This window comes from Pseudophryne corroboree, chromosome 2, assembly GCF_028390025.1.
Source record: "Pseudophryne corroboree isolate aPseCor3 chromosome 2, aPseCor3.hap2, whole genome shotgun sequence".
Classification (NCBI taxonomy): domain Eukaryota; kingdom Metazoa; phylum Chordata; class Amphibia; order Anura; family Myobatrachidae; genus Pseudophryne; species Pseudophryne corroboree.
This window is the reverse complement of record NC_086445.1, coordinates 377,907,641-377,922,098: the sequence shown is the minus strand read 5'-3', so window position 1 is coordinate 377,922,098 and position 14,458 is coordinate 377,907,641. Positions and strand designations below refer to the sequence as shown.

The 14,458-nt window shown below is 45.8% G+C and overlaps 1 protein-coding gene and 2 pseudogenes across 1 annotated transcript in view; all 3 read right to left on the bottom strand.

Annotated features, from left to right (window-relative positions):
• CLYBL (citramalyl-CoA lyase) overlaps positions 1–14,458 on the bottom strand; it is a 986,589-nt gene that overhangs the window by 188,668 nt on the left and 783,463 nt on the right.
• LOC135054303 (5S ribosomal RNA) lies at positions 1,549–1,666 on the bottom strand (annotated as a pseudogene).
• Positions 1,809–1,926, bottom strand: LOC135052224 (5S ribosomal RNA; annotated as a pseudogene).

Genomic DNA, 14,458 nt, shown 5'->3' with positions numbered 1-14,458 from the left:
TATCATCCACTGGATAGAATGAAAAAATGAGAGAGCGAGGGGAAAGCAATCCCATGAAAAATAGTTACAGTGGTCACTGGATGTTCTCTATGGGAGTTAAATTGTCTCTAATGTCATGTGACAGGGCAGAGATAAAATTCACCCAGGACACCCCTGTGTCCCACGTACAAATAAGGAGTGTATGGTACCTGTATTAATGGAGTCATTCCTAGCACCTCTGCCAACTGCCCTATCTAGCTCACACATATGCACTCAGGGCCTGATTCAGAGATGTACGCAACAGCAATGGCTTGCGGTCCCCCCTTAGCCACAGCATGATTGTAGAAATTGGGAGGGGGGACGGGACTGGGCCAGCTATGGGGACCAGTTTACAGAACAGTGTCACCCCTGTTTTGTAGGACTGCTGAGCCTGGGTCTGCGTAGTCAGAAGCAGACTTCTTGGTCCCGGCAGAGGAGTTTCGGCAGCCAGTTTGGGTAAGCTTTGATTTTGTGCAACCCCCAACAGCCGCAGAAAACAGTATGCAGCAGCCATCTTGGTTAGGTCTCCATTTATATAGCTAATGCAGTCTCTGGGCATTAGGGACCAGGAAGACGTGGGGCTACATATACATACACACTCACTACAAGTCCCTGCAAGTGCTAGCAGCCATGGATTAATTGGCATACAAGAACTTTTGGACCTAGAAGAGCCAGCTTGCCCATGGCTGCCAGAGTATATTGGAGCTTGTTAACTGGGCTGTGATGATAATGAATTAACTCAAGTGACCAGATATTGTTATTGATCCCTCTTTCATTCTTGTTGCAATGCCGCTAGGAGTGAACAGGGTTCTAGAGGTCTTAAATTGGGGTTTATGTATTGTCCTTCTGTAATACTTGGGAAACAAAATTACCTATGGATTTCTGGGTATAATAAAAAGTCATGCAAGGGTTTTCTGGCCTTGGTAGGCATGGTCTTGAAGAGGAATGTATTTCATGTGGAACCGCACTAGTCTGACAATTTTACTAAGGTACTAAATTGGTTGTAATCATGAAATACCAATGTACATGCAGTTACCAAATAAATCCTGAACTGCTATTGATTGGCGGTGCTCCCAGGAATTTTGTAGGTTAGACTACAATTAGGAAAGAGAAAAAGACAAAAAACCCTTGTTTGTGAGCACTCATTTGTTATCATAGATATAGTATGTGTGATAGAGAATATGAGAATGAAATAATACTTAACCTTTAATTGTTCCTTGAATAAAAGATTTGTATGTGAAAAACAATTTGAGAATCGTGTCTAATGACTGTTGTTCTTTGTGTGTAAAACTTGTTTAACCTGTTTAGCAAATGAGGTACAAGATGATTAAAAAGGTGAAAATATCAGGAAAATGATTAAGGATACCAACTGGTTTCTTAGGATCAAGGGTATCCAAAAAAAATCACTGTGCATGCCTAGGATATGGATGTCAAAGGTATGGTGATACGTGTATATTAATGATTCAAATGTTTAGCTCAAGATTAGTGCAAAGAGGATAGAAAAAATATATTGAAGGTCTCCTTGGAAAAGGCCCACTGCACCTGGTATTCTCAGGAAGTTTCCCTTCCTAGTACTGACCAGGCCATGCCTGCTTAGCTTCCGAGATCGGACAAGATCGGGCGTATTCAGGGTAGTATGGCCGTGGGCCGTTATTGAAGGAGAAGGAGGGGCCACTTCTACTTTCTGTACTTTACATAAATCAGGACTATAAATAGTCTGAAATGGTATTTCCAGATGAGAGAGTGTATAGAAAATTGAAAGGTGTAAAACAGATCTTTTCCTTGAAAAAGGCCCACTGCACCTGGTATTCTCAGGAGGTTTCCCTTCCTAGTACTGACCAGGCCATACCTGCCCTGCTTCCGAGATCGGACAAGATCGGGCGTATTCAGGGTAGTATGGCCGTGGGCCGTTATTGAAGAAGAAGGAGGGGCCACTTCTACTTTCTGTACTTTACATAAATCAGGACCATAAATAGTCTGAAATGGTATTTCCAGATGAGAGAGTGTATAGAAAATTGAAGGGTGTAACACAGAAAAAAAATGATGAAAATAATTGAAAAGAAATATATATATGTACAAATGAGAATTCTAATAATGATTAATAGTCATAGGTTAAATAACATCCACAAAAGCTCAAGGCTTGCTGTAAGGCCCTGTAAAGCGATGTACTTACAGGGATTCAAAAAATAAAGTACAATTGATGCTCTGCAAATTCAGAGCTACTTGCTTCATAGAAAGAAAACCAAATAGTTAAAGAAAGAATGTATGGATTTAGAGCTCAAGGCTGGCTCACAACGTACAATTGATGCTCTGCAAATTCAGAGCTGCTTGCTTCATAGAAAGAAACCAAATAGTTAAAGAAAGAACGTATAGATTTAGAGCTCAAGGCTGGCTCACAACAAATGCATTAAACCCTATTGCATAATCTTGAGAACTGTCATGAAATAAAAATAGCTTAAGTTCAATAGCTGTTGTTAGCATAAACACAAAAATCTATAATATAATACATATATATCATAATGTCATAGATAAATAACATGAATCTAGTTGATATCCATTGGGCATAAGCGGGGAAGTGATATAGTATGAGTTGCTGCAATCCTGTGTGAAATGCTGTACACAGGGCTCCTGCAGGTGTACTGTGCTGCTGCAGGAGTGAGCAATTCTGGGGGAGAAAACAGTCAAACCCTGGTGGTCTAGTGTGTATTACCGCAGCCGCAGTGTATACAACCAGTTTAGTCCTGGAATCCCCCGGAGTTCACCCGCTGGCAGTGATGATCGCGGCCGCCCGCTTCCAAACTGGGCGTTGCCGCAATGACGTCACCAAATGACGTCTCTCGACGTACGTTTCACCTGGTGGGCTTGGTCACGAGAGCCTCTGTGGTCTTGAAGAGCCATGCTGCCCATGCAGTCTGATGAGGCTTGTTATTTGTAGATACACAACGAATGTAATATATTTCATTATTAACTATTACCTTACCTGATTTCCTATTTAATTATTACCTAGCATGTTAGAAATTGAACCACTGAGACCTACCTAAACTTCCTAACCTAGAAAATGCTGTAACATTACTGCAATTTAAAGACAGATTTATTTATAACACATCACAAGATAAATGTTATATATTCACTTACACCTACAGACAGTAAAGGTGGGTACAAACCTAAAGATTTATCTGCAGATCAGTCGATCTGCAGATATCTCTGCAGATGGTACACACTGACCAACCATCACTGTCATCTGCAGGGGGGCTAAGGGGGCATGTGCCCTGGGTGTAGGATTTGAGGGGGCGCCAAGGAGTTACAGAGGAGCATTTTTTTTGTTTTGTTTTTTTTAACCGGCAGTGCTGTGCTGCTCCAGTGAGACAGCAGACAGCTCCCAGGGCAATATATTTGACCCACCTGTCTGCCCGCAGCTGGCTCTGACGCTGTGCGGGTGAGCTCCAGTACCTGGGATCTCTCCCATGTTGGCTACTGTCTTAAACTCTCTTCTTTGCCATGCAATGCTGCAACTAGCGTGTGGTGCACCGTACAAGTTACTATAGAAGCATACTGTGCATCCAGTTAGCAGTATCAACCTCTGCTTTGCCTCCCAGATGGGGGGATTTGGTGTAGCTTATAGGGGGGTGTAGTGCAGTGATGTAGTGTACTATATAGGGTATGTAGTGTGGTCATGTATTGCAGTATATAGGGGCATGTAGTGCACTGGTGTGGTGTAGCATATAAGAGGATGTAGTGTAGCATATAGGGTATGTAGTGCAGTGATGTAGTTCAGCGTGTACGGGATGTAGCGCAGTGATGAAGTGTTACGATATAGTGCAATGTATGGGGACACACAGAGGAGCATGTAATTGAACATGCTGGCGGGGCATTTGACGCATAGGGCATTTGAGGCACATAGGGACTGCACATATTGTCCATTAGTATCCCCATTTATCAAAATTTTTGATAATCTAAATATTTTAGTCTGATAGGGTCTGTTTTTTTTTGAGTGAATTTTTTTGTAATTTTTTTTTGGGGGGTGGGGGTGCGCCAAATTACTACCTTGTCCCGGGTGACGAAAATCCTAGTTTCGGCTCTGTGTACACACTTGCAGATCGTCATCATGAATGTGGCAAATATTCCTACAATTTACATAATGGGCTGGTCTTTTACAGAGCACTCTCCCCGTCTCTCTCTTACGCCTACCGACTCCCACTTTCTCGCTCCCTCTGTCTCTCTCGCTCCCACCATCTCCCATTGTCTCGCTTCCTCTATCTCCCACTGTCTCTCTTTCACTCCCAATGTCTCGCTCCCTCCATCTCCTACAATCCTTCATGTTTCTGAGGAGACAAATTATAACTAATATACAGTATAACTAGTGCATGGAACTGACTTGTCTCCACAAAACCCCTAAGGGCACACACTGGCCAAGGCACCCACAGGTGACGGCTCCCACTGGTAGGGCTCCTGCAGATCATGGCTCCAGCTGCCAGGGTTTCCTAATGTCAAGGTCTCTTGCTGATGGTTCAATTAGGCCACTGCTCACGCTGGCCAGGGCTCCTGCTGCTCACAGCACCAGCGGTCGCACAACCCTACCCCCCAGATTGTCAGAGCCCACCAGCACCTTCTCACCTCCCCACCCTTGATGGTCACAGCACTGACAACCCTCCCCCCATGTACAGTGTCTGCTGGAAGACATTAATCCTAGGTAGATAGTATATCCAAGTGGGCTAAAGCTGGGTACATGTCACATCACATCTATAGATATATCAGCAGATCACTTGATCTGCAGATATATCTATGAACGGACCGGGCAGTGTGTTGAGCATACACAATGCCCGATCCGTCGGGACTGATGTCATGTACTGGGTGGACATTAACACGCGCCCGCCCAGTTCAGCCATCAATCACCAGCGGCTGCTGCAGATTGTGTACAGGTGTAAACGATATATCGGCCGTTCAACTGAACGGCCGATATATCGTCCAGTGTGTACCCAGCATAAGACATAGCTGAGTGGGTAAATGGACAATTAGGATACATTGTTAGTAATTTGTTAATACAGAAATACCATAAGTATTTTGTTGCTTCGCTCAACCACGTAAAACACTCATACAAACTGCTGGAACTTCTTACTTAAACTACTCAGTGTTTATCAGATCTTACACTATATCAGCACATTTCTGCATCATAGTTAAGTTACATTTTAATTTACAGAACTGCTAAAATAATTTACACAATAAAACTCCTGTACTTTGAATGAAAGGATTACAATAGTAACATTAAAATGGCATGACATTGAGAACAAATGTATCGGACAACAAAAAAATGCAATTAATGATGTTCATGGAGATTTCTGAAACTCTACATTAAAAAAGCCAGAAACATAAACAGTTTCTCCAATTTTTAGCATGTCCTCAGAATCTCCAACTGCTTGGCTCTAATTTGTCTAACAGTGTCACAATGGCAAAATATGTTACTGTTATAGCAAATACACATTCCATCTGCTTTGTGTATTTTTCTTAATTTTTTTTATAAAAACACACGTTAGTGAGGTATTTGATTTCGATGTGTAATGTTAGCCATACATTAGTTCGACTCGCATTAGATGTGAGTCGTACTAATGATACTCCCCGCCTGTCACCAGGCATGCAATAGATTCTACGGTGCTTTTGACCAGTGCAATCTATCGTACCTCCGCAAATGCCGTAGGCCGGGATTGGCTGATCATATGTGCGGCACATATAATCAGCTGATGCGACATGTGACCCACGGGGCCGCACATCGCATTTGCACCCATTAACATGCATGATGTGCATGCAATGGGTCGAATGATAGGTCGATATCGTGTATGCGTACACGATATCGACCTAGAGTATAGCCAGCTAAAGAGTCCTTACACATAGGTGTGGCGTGTGCATAATAAAACATACCTGTGGAAACACACAGACGCTATGCGTATCTGGTGAGCATTTGGTATGTAATGAAGGAACAGTATTTGCTAGGCATTTGTGAAAGCGCACAGATTGCAGTAGAACTGTTTGGAAACTTCTCATGCTTCACGAAGATCTGGTATATGGTGAATCCTCTACAAGCCACCTCGAATTAGCCACTCATTTATGACATAAACACGAAACTTACTACTACCAATAATAATCTTAGTGACCATTAAACAGTACATTGATCATATAATGCTAATTAAATAATGTATAACAAGTTAGCTGCGCCTGCGCTATAGAAGAAATGGTTACTAATAATAATAATAATAATCTTAGCGAGCACAGAACAGTACATTGATCATATAATGCTAATTAAATAATGTATAACAAGTTAGCTGCGCCTGTGCTATAGAAGAAATGGTTACTACTAATAATAATAATAATAATCTTAGCGAGCACAGAACAGTACATTGATCATATAATGCTAATTAAATAATGTATAACAAGTTAGTTGCGCTATAGAAGAAATGGTTACTAATAATAATAATAATAATCTTAGCGAGCACAGAACAGTACATTGATCATATAATGCTAATTAAAATAAGAATTTACTCACCGGTAATTCTATTTCTCGTAGTCCGTAGTGGATGCTGGGGACTCCGTAAGGACCATGGGGAATAGACGGCTCCGCAGGAGACTGGGCACATCTAAAGAAAGATTTAGGACTACCTGGTGTGCACTGGCTCCTCCCCCTATGACCCTCCTCCAAGCCTCAGTTAGGAACTGTGCCCGGAAGAGCTGACACAATAAGGAAGGATTTTTGAATCCCGGGTAAGACTCATACCAGCCACACCAATCACACCATATAACACGTGATAGGAACCCCGGTTAACAGTATGATAACAAATGGAGCCTCTGAAGAGATGGCTCACAACAAAACCCGATTTTTGTAACAATAACTATGTACAGGTATTGCAGACAATCCGCACTTGGGATGGGCGCCCAGCATCCACTACGGACTACGAGAAATAGAATTACCGGTGAGTAAATTCTTATTTTCTCTGACGTCCTAGTGGATGCTGGGGACTCCGTAAGGACCATGGGGATTATACCAAAGCTCCCAAACGGGCGGGAGAGTGCGGATGACTCTGCAGCACCGAATGAGAGAATTCCAGGTCCTCCTCAGCCAGGGTATCAGATTTGTAGAATTTTGCAAACGTGTTTGCCCCCGACCAAGAAGCTGCTCAGCAAAGTTGTAAAGCCGAGACCCCTCGGGCAGCCGCCCAAGATGAGCCCACCTTCCGTGTGGAATGGGCTTTTACAGATTTAGGCTGCGGTAAGCGTACCGCAGAATGCGCCAGCTGAATAGTGCTACAAATCCAGTGCGCAATAGACTGCTTAGAAGCAGGAGCACCCAGCTTGGTGGGTGCATACAGGATAAACAGCGAGTCAGTCTTTCTGACTCCAGCCGTCCTGGAAATATAAATTTTTAGGGCCCTGACTACGTCCAGCAACTTGGAATCCTCCAAGTCCCTAGTAGCCGCAGGCACCACAATAGGTTGGTTCAAGTGAAAAGCTGAGACCACCTTTGGGAGAAACTGAGGACGAGTCCTCAATTCTGCCCTATCCATATGGAAAATCAGATAAGGGCTTTTACAAGACAAAGCCGCCAATTCTGAAACCCGCCTGGCCGACGCCAAGGCCAACAGCATGACCACTTTCCACGTGAGATATTTTAAATCCACAGTCTTAAGTGGTTCGAACCAATGTGATTTCAGGAATGCCAAAACCACATTGAGATCCCAAGGTGCCACTGGGGGCACAAAAGGAGGCTGAATATGCAGTACTCCTTTGACAAAAGTCTGAACTTCGGGCAGTGAAGCCAGTTCTCTTTGGAAGAAAATCGACAGAGCCGAAATCTGGACCTTTATGGACCCCAATTTGAGGCCCAACGTCACCCCTGCTTGCAGGAAGTGCAGGAATCGACCCAGTTGAAATTCCTCCGTCGGGGCCTTCATGGCCTCACACCAAGCAACATATTTTCGCCAAATGCGGTGATAATGTCTTGCGGTGACATCCTTCCTGGCTTTGATCAGGGTAGGGATGACTTCCTCCGGAATACCCTTTTCCTTCAGGATCCGGTGTTCAACCGCCATGCCGTCAAACGCAGCCGCGGTAAGTCTTGGAACAGACAGGGTCCCTGCTGCAGCAGGTCTTGTCTGAGCGGCAGAGGCCAAGGGTCCTCTGTAAGCATCTCTTGAAGTTCCGGGTACCAAGCTCTTCTTGGCCAATCCGGAACCACGAGTATGGTTTTCACTCCTCGCCTTCTTATTATTCTCAGTACCTTGGGTATGAGAGGTAGAGGAGGAAACACATAAACCGACTGGTACACCCATGGTGTCACTAGAGCGTCCACCGCTATCGCCTGAGGGTCTCTTGACTGGGCGCAATATCTTTTCAACTTCTTGTTGAGGCGGGACGCCATCATGTCTACCTGTGGTTTTTCCCACCGGTTGACCAGCATTTGGAAGACTTCTGGATGAAGTCCCCATTCTCCCGGGTGGAGGTCGTGCCTGCTGAGGAAGTCTGCTTCCCAGTTGTCCACTCCCGGAATGAACACTGCCGTCAGTGCTAACACATGATTCTCTGCCCATCTGAGAATCCTTGTGGCTTCTGCCATCGCCATCCTGCTTCTCATGCCGCCCTGTCTGTTTACATGGGCGACCGCCGTGATGTTGTCTGACTGGATCAGTACCGGCTGGTTTTGAAGCAGGGGTCTTGCCTGGCTTACGGCATTGTAAATGGCCCTTAGCTCCAGGATATTTATGTGAAGAGAAATCTCCTGATTTGACCACAGTCCTTGGAAATTTCTTCCCTTTGTGACTGCCCCCCAGCCCCGAAGGCTGGCATCCGTGGTCACCAGGACCCAGTCCTGTATTCCGAATCTGCGGCCCTCTAGTAGATGAGCCCTCTGCAGCCACCACAGCAGCGACACCCTGGTTCTGGCCGATAGGGTTATCCGCTGTTGCATCTGGAGATGGGACCCGGACCATTTGTCCAACAGGTCCCACTGGAACGTCCTTGCATGGAACCTTCCGAATGGAATTGCTTCGTACGAAGCTACCATTTTTCCCAGGACTCGTGTGCATTGATGTACCGACACTTTTCCTGGTTTTAGGATGTCTCTGACCAGAGATGACAATTCCTCGGCTTTTTCCAGTGGAAGAAACACTCTTTTCTGGTCTGTGTCCAGAATCATTCCCAGGAACAGAAGACGTGTCGTCGGGACCAGCTGTGACTTTGGAATGTTTAGAATCCAGCCGTGCTGTTGTAGCACTTCCTGAGAAAGTGCCACCCCCACTATCAACTGTTCTTTGGACCTCGCCTTTATCAGGAGATCGTCCAAGTACGGGATAATTAAAACTCCCTTCTTGCGAAGGAGTATCATCATTTCGGCCATTACCTTGGTAAAGACCCTCGGTGCCGTGGATAACCCGAACGGCAGCGTCTGGAACTGATAGTGACAGTCCTGTGCCACAAATCTGAGGTACTCCTGGTGCGGAGGGTAAATGGGGACATGCAGGTACGCATCCTTGATGTCCAGGGATACCATGTAATCCCCATCCTCCAGGCTCGCAATAACCGCCCTGAGCGATTCCATCTTGAACTTGAACCTTTTGATATAAGTGTTCAAGGTTTTTAAATTTAAGATGGGTCTCACCGAAGCGTCCGGTTTCGGTACCACAAACATTGTGGAGTAGTAACCCTTTCCTTGCTGAAGGAGGGGTACCTTGACGATCACTTTCTGTGAATACAGTTTTTGAATAGCCACCAACACTGCCTCCCTGGCAGAGGGAGTTGCCGGCAAGGCAGATTTTAGGAAACGGCGGGGGGGGAGACGTCTCCAATTCCAGCCTGTACCCCTGAGATACTACTTGAAGGACCCAGGGATCCACTTGTGAGAGAGCCCACTGTGTGCTGAAAAACCTGAGACGTGCCCCCACCGTTCCCGATTCCGCCTGAGCAGCCCCAGCGTCATGCTGTGGACTTACCGGACGCAGGGGAGGACTTCTGCTCCTGGGAACTAGCTGTGTGCTGCAGCTTTTTCCCCCTTCCTCTGCCCCTCGGCAGAAAGGATGAGCCTCTAGCCCGCTTATTTTTCTGGGGCCGAAAGGATTGTACCTGATAATACGGTGCTTTCTTTTGCTGTGGGGTAGCCTGTGGCAAAAAAGTCGATTTCCCAGCAGTAGCTGTGGAAACGAGGTCTGAAAGACCTTCCCCAAAAAGTTCCACCCCTTTATAGGGTAAAACTTCCATGTGCCGCTTGGAGTCAGCATCACCTGACCATTGCCTAGTCCATAACCCCCGTCTGGCGGCAATGGACATAGCGCTTATTTTTGATGCCAGCCGGCAAATATCCCTCTGTGCATCACGCATGTATAAGACCGCGTCTTTTATATGGTCAATCGTTAGCAAAATATTGTCCCTATCCATGGTATCAATGTTTTCCGACAGGGAGTCTGACCACACAGCAGCAGCACTGCACATCCAAGCTGATGCAATAGCGGGTCTCAATATAATGCCAGTGTGTGTGTATATAGCTTTTAGGGTACTTTCCAGCTTTCTATCAGCAGGTTCTTTTAGGGCGGCCGTATCCGGAGACGGTAGTGCCACCTTCTTTGATAAGCGTGTCAATGCTTTATCTACCTTAGGGGGTGTTTCCCAGCGTGACCTATCCTCTGGTGGGAAAGGGTACGCAGCCATTAACCGTTTAGAAATGATCAATTTCTTATCTGGGGAAGTCCACGCTTCCTCACACACCTCATTTAATTCGTCAGATGCAGGAAAAACTACTGGTAGTTTTTTCTCACCAAACATAATACCTTTTTTTGTGGTACCTGGGGTATCATCAGAAATGTGTAAAACATTTTTCATAGCCTCAATCATATAACGGGTGGATCTATTGGAGGGTACACTCGTCTCATCATCGTCGACACTGGAGTCGGTATCCGTGTCGACATCTGTATCTGTCATCTGAGGTAGCGGGCGTTTTATAGCCCCTGATGACATTTGAGACGCTTGGACAGGCACGGCTGTCCTATGTCGTCAAACCTTTTATGTAAGGAGCTGACACTGTCACGTAATTCCTTCCATAAGTCCATCCACACTGGTGTCGACCCCGCAGGGGGTGACATCACATTCACAGGCATTTGCTCCGCCTCCACATCATTATCCTCATCATACATGTCGACACAGCAGTAGCGACACACAGCAGACACACAGGGAATGCTCTTACAGAGGACAGGACCCCACAAAGCCCTTTGGGGAGACAGAGGGAGAGTATGCCAGCACACACCAGGGCGCTATATAACACAGGGATATCACTATACAGAGTGTTTTCCCCTATAGCTGCCTATAATATATATATATATTGCGCCTAAATTGTGCCCCCCCTCTCTTTTTTACCCTTTCTGTAGTGCAGGACTGCAGGGGAGAGCCAGGGAGCTTCCTTCCAGCGAAGCTGTGAGGGAATAATGGCGCCAGTGTGCTGAGGGAGTTGGCTCCGCCCCTTTTTCGGCGGGCTTTCTCCCGCTATTTTATCGTTTCTGGCAGGGGTTAATATACACCTATATAGCCTCTGGGGCTATATGGTGTTAGTTTTGCCAGCCAAGGTGTTATTATTGCTGCTCAGGGCGCCCCTCCCCAGCGCCCTGCACCCATCAGTGACCGCAGTGTGTGGTGTGCATGAGGAGCAATGGCGCACAGCTGCAGTGCTGTGCGCTACCTTGGAGAAGACAGAAGTCTTCAGCCGCCGATTTTCCGGACCACCTTCTTGTTTCTGGCTCTGTAAGGGGGGACGGCGGCGCGGCTCCAGGAACGGACAACGAGGTCGGGTCCTGTGTTCGATCCCTCTGGAGCTAATGGTGTCCAGTAGCCTAAGAAGCCCAAGCTACCACCACTTAGGTAGGTTCCCTTCTTCTCCCCTTAGTCCCTCGTTGCAGTGAGCCTGTTGCCAGCAGGTCTCACTGAAAATAAAAAACCTAAACTATACTTTCTTCTAGGAGCTCAGGAGAGCCCCTAGTGTGCATCCAGCTCAGCCGGGCACAGAAATCTAACTGAGGCTTGGAGGAGGGTCATAGGGGGAGGAGCCAGTGCACACCAGATAGTCCTAAATCTTTCTTTAGATGTGCCCAGTCTCCTGCGGAGCCGTCTATTCCCCATGGTCCTTACGGAGTCCCCAGCATCCACTAGGACATCAGAGAAATAATGTATAACAAGTTAGCTGCGCTATAGAAGAAATGGTTACTAATAATAATAATAATAATCTTAGCGAGCACAGAACAGTACATTGATCATATAATGCTAATTAAATAATGTATAACAAGTTAGCTGTCTCAAACACGTGAAGCACAATGGGAAGACCAGATCTGGATCTTCAGTTCTATTAACAAAAAAATATGTACATGCAAATAATAAAAGTTCTTTTAGATAGTTATCATACAGATGTTAAATGTTTTAGTACTGTATCTTTAATGTCAGTTTACACCAATAATTTATTATATTCTTAAAGATTCATGGTTGCTGGGTGCCTTCCAGGGATGTGCAGGGGTATACCATTGCTTCATTGTAACAAAGGCCAGTCCAGGCTGCTGCATATTCCCAACTGGGGCAGGGAATATGCCCAAGAAGACCAGCCCACCTGTACTGCCCCTGCTGTAATCAGGAAATACAATGCTGGTAGAGCGCCTTGCTCATCCGACCACAAGGTGGTAAATTTAAAGATCTTCTATAGAATTGGAAGGGGAATTAATTAATATGTATTAAATATAAAATACTTTGGGGTCTATTTACTAAGCCTCAGGTGGAGATAAAGTGGCTGGAGATAAGGTACCAGCCAATCAGCTCCTAACTGTCATGTCACAGGCTGGTTTTGAAAAATGACAGTTGGGAGCTGATTGACTGCTACTTTATCTCCGTCCACTTTTTCTCCACCTGAGGCTTAGTAAATAGACCCCTTTGTTTGGCACTTGCCCTGCTCAACCCATCCTGCTTACGCCACTGGTAGAACACAGAGGATAGCAGCTAGGGGTTAGAATTAGTAGTAGAGATACAGATGATGCTGGGTGTTGTTGTAGGAACACAGGTGGCAGCTTAGGTGCAATAGTAGTGACACATGACAACTGGGGTTGTAATGGGGGTGAGGTAGTAGTAGGAACTGGGTGGGGTAGTAGTAAGGACACATCAGGGCAGCTGGGGGTTAATACAGCAGGGCCGATACTACGATTTTTGGCACCCAGTACAAGGCAGTAATTTGGCGTGCTCCCCCCCAAAATAAATAAATAATGCAAATGTTGCCACACAGTAGTGCAACCTTACTCACATTATCTTGCACAGTAGTACTCCTTATTAACCTTATGACACACAGAAGTGACCCTTATTCACGCTGCACCGGACAGTAGTAAGTAGTACCACTTATACACATTATGCCACAATAGAGCCCCTTATCTACATTATGCCACATGATGGACACCAGGACCAGTTTATTAAGGGGGAGGTTGCTAGCCACACAGGAGCTTCTGGGTTCTGGAAGTCCTACTGCTGGGAGCCAGGAATCTGTCATGCTGAGCAGGTGTGTGTGTGTGTGTGTGTGTGTGTGTGTGTGTGTGTGTGTGTGTGTGTGTGTGTGTGTGTGTGTGTGTGTGTGTCTGACAGACAGTGTCTGTGTGTAGCAGTAGATATATATATATATATTTATATATAGATGCTGTATATCTGTAATGGGCAGGTTATAATAATGCTGCACCAGTGTTGGCACATGTAAAGCTCACTCAATCCCCACACAGCTCCCAGCCAGTCTGAGGGTAGAGGACACAAGTATCCACCAGCAGCTGGTCAGAGCATCTCAGCATGGCCTGTGCGGGGTGTGTCCCCCGAAGGTAGCTCCATTAGGCACTCCTCAGTGGCCGCCTGTGGCATCACATAGGTGAGGAGCAGAGTTAGCGTTTTATATTGCTTGTATTAAATGGCAACTGCCACACCATAAACCTACCACTACCCCCTCTCTCTCTCCCCAGCACCCTCTCTCCATATGCAGCAAGTGTGAAACAGTCAGATTAGTATTTTAAATTAAATTTAGCAGCAGGCTGTAACATCTCATTGCATTATCACTTTCAGAGTCATTTGCTCCACGGGTCAGCTTTTATTGGCTTCCAGCGCACATAACAGAGGTGCCTTAGCCTTTTATGATATAGCATTATGCCACACAGTAGTACACCTTTTACATGTTACACCACACAGTATTAATGAACCTTATATACATAATGCCACACAGCACTAGTGTCCTTTGGTTCAAGTTCAGAACATGGGACTTTGGGGGAAGGGGGGGAGGGGAGAGAGAGAGAGAGAGAGAAGGAGGGAGGGGAAACAGACAGCTTGGGGAGGGAGAGAGAGAGGGGGGAGAGGGAGAGAGAAAGGTGAAAGAGGGAGAGGCCCTGCTTGGAATGGCAATTAAACTAAAAAA